Below are 3,043 nucleotides of genomic sequence, written 5' to 3'. Positions count from 1 at the left end.
TCGTGCTGTGTTTCAGCAGCAGGAGAAAGCTGCCTCTGGGCTCCAGAGAGATCAAATCAGACCGTTGTGCCTCAGATCTTTGAAAAGCAGACAGATTTTTATACATTATGTCTTCTCCAGTGAGTTTTATGGTGGCTGGGGTACCCTCTCCTCCTCAGGAGGACATCGATGTTGTGCCTTATTTGGTTGGACCCGCTTCGTGTGTAGTTCTGGAAGTGCTGATTAATGAAGCCGGCATCTCTGAGAGGTTGACGGGCCAGGAGCGGACGCTTATTCATAGCGCTGGTGATTTTGCAGGATGGGGAATTCCCAGAGGACAACGTCCTTGACGTTTTGTTCACTTGAATCAGCATGAAGTGGATTAGACAAAGCACTCAGAAATGTGCTGCTCAGGTTCGATGAGTACCAGGAAGGGTGGACGAGTCATCAGTGTAAAGAGGATGCGACAGATGAATCCAGGATAGGGAACATTTATTAGAACTCTGTTTATAGTAACTCAGCTTGCAGCAAGATCTCATGGGGAAGGACTGAAGGACCCGGGGTGGAGAACCATGATGGTCCTCACCACAGCTGCAGCGTGGTCCTGGGGTGTCCGAGGGACTCCACTGTGTTTTGAAAGCTCACCCAACCCCGTGCTTAACAACACCAGAGTCTGACAGACAGGCTGGGCAAGACCCCCAAATGGGGACAGCCGTGGGGCAGCTGCCAGCCTGCTCCATCCTTGGCTTGGAGACGCAGAGCTCCAAGCAGGAGCGGCCGAGCTGCCATGGGACCGTGATCTCGCCGTAGCTCTTTTCATCACAGCTGGAGCCACCGGGCCAGGCGACGTGGCCTCGTGCTTGGCACAGCCCGGCAACCCTGGGTAAATAAACAGCTCCTTTCCCATCCGCTGCTTTCAAGTCTCTGTGCGGCTGCCCCACGCCGGCGGCTAAGAAGAAAGGGGCGACGGTGTCCCAGCTCTTCCAGGGATTTCCCCCCGCCTTTTGCCGGCCCTTGCAAGTGAGAGTGAGGGAGAGGGATGCAAAATAAGGTGAAGCTGAGCTGCGAGCACCTACTCTCCCTCATCCCCCGTCCCCACCCCAGCAATCGCAAATGATGGCTTTAACGCTTGCACTAAAAATACCGCCTGGGGGAAGCCCCCGTGCACCTGGGGTACCCGCTATGGAAATGACGGGCAGCGGTTAACGGCCCCGGCAGCCGAGCACCCACCTCCCCGCTCCCCAAAGGAAGCAGTGGGGCGGGGGCAGACAAAGCAAATGCTCCCCACTCCGCGCCCCTGCCCTGTCCCCCATCTCCTGCTCCCATGCCGAGATTTTCCGGATGGGTGCCACTGCTCAGGAGATTTGGGATGGGGAAGCGGAGTCTGGGGAGGGAGCTGGGACGAGCATCACCCCTGCAGCTCTGCACCCCCAAAAGCAGTTCCGGGCTTTTGCAGCAGCACGTGGCGTGATGCAACCAAAGCCAGAGCAGCAAGGAGGGATTTTCCAGGCTCCATCATCTACATGTCCAGGGATTTATGTGTCCAGCAGCACAGCAGGGCAGGAGGCTGCACACTCCCAGGGCCGAGGGGCTGGCGGCAGCAGGACGGAGTGGGTTTTGCACGCTCGAAAGCAGCCGCACGCGCCGAGAGCTGCTGCTCGAAATAGAGGCCAGAGAGCAAACGGGTCGTTTTTCAGGTTGGTGGCATGAAATGAGACACCTAAAGCGTCGCTTGAGGGAAATGAAGAGAGAGTGAAACAGGAACTGAGATTGCTGAAGGCTAAACTGAGGGAAGGGCTCTCTAGAAATCGCTGAGAGAACAAGAGAGGTGGTGGAAGAGGAGGAATGTGATTAGCAGGGAAAGCAGCAGAAGGTTGGAGAGGTGTGAGAAGGTGGAAGAGGGTGGCAAAGCCACGAGCTTTGCTCCTTCCCTTGGGGATGTGGGGCATGGACACACGTGCACATCCTTGTCCCCGTGCCCTTCATGGCCAAGTGCCTGCTGGGGAGACAACAAGGTCCTTGCACCAGAATAACTGGGGATTTAGGGCTGCTGGAAGGTGTTCAGACACCACGGACCCGCCTGGGCTCTGCCGTGCCCGGGGTGGTGGTGCCAGGGGTGCCAGGGCCGCCTTTTGGAGTCAGCACTTTCCGTTCCATGCGCTGTTGGCTTTCCACGGCTGCTCCCTCCCGCCGCGCCGAGGCCTCTGAACGCCATCCAACAGCAACTTTCCGGCTCCTCCAGCGTCCTTTCCCTAACGCCGGCCAGCGCTGCCGTTCCCTGGCCTCACTTGAAAGCTGGCCTCACAATGAGCTATTGTGCCAGGCAGCGAGCGGGGCCAAAACCCAGCTGCTGGCGGGGGGGCCGTGTGCCTGCCAGCACCCAGCTGCCTCGTGGAGAGCCCGGAGCCAGGGATGCTCCCTGAGATGCTGCAACCCAGGGGCAGGGATGTTCCCCAAGAGGCTGCATCCCTGAGGTGGGAATGGTCTCCGAGGTGCTGCATCTCCCTCCTGCCGGCAGCATCCTTTTGGGGTTTGGGGTGGGAGCGAGACACTCGTCGCCCTGGCCATGCTGACCTGAGCTTATTGCTTTCTTCAGACAGCACTGGTTTTGCAGCGGGTAAAACTGGGGGTCCTCATTCCCCCCCTCCCAGCTTGAATCATCCTTGATGGACCCAGGCTGATGAGACCCCCTGCCTTCCCCTCCATGCCCCAGCTCGGCTTGGTGCTGTTTCTTAACTGCCTTCCCACACCACCCTCTCCCCCACTATCCCCTTCTCCTCCACCCCTCCCAGCATCCCAAACTCACCATCTCCCATCGCCCCTCCTGCCCAGGGTCATCCCTAGCCCCTTCCCTCCCATCTCCTCCAGCTCCAGCACCGTGGAAAAGGCATCGCAGGAACCGTGCCACGTATTTTCAGCTTTGCTTCATGACATTTGCCAGCTGGAAATGAGGAGGCAAAGCTGGAGCCGTGCAACCCATTGGCTGGGTGCAGACCACCAGTGTTCCCACCACAGACCACCGGTGAGCCCGGGGCCTCGAGCCCCAACCCAAGCAGCCCTGGAG

This window comes from Buceros rhinoceros, unplaced genomic scaffold, assembly GCF_000710305.1.
Source record: "Buceros rhinoceros silvestris isolate BGI_N320 unplaced genomic scaffold, ASM71030v1 scaffold13379, whole genome shotgun sequence".
Lineage (NCBI taxonomy): Eukaryota > Metazoa > Chordata > Aves > Bucerotiformes > Bucerotidae > Buceros > Buceros rhinoceros.
The sequence above is the reverse complement of the archived record's forward strand: the minus strand, read 5'-3'. Positions refer to the sequence as shown.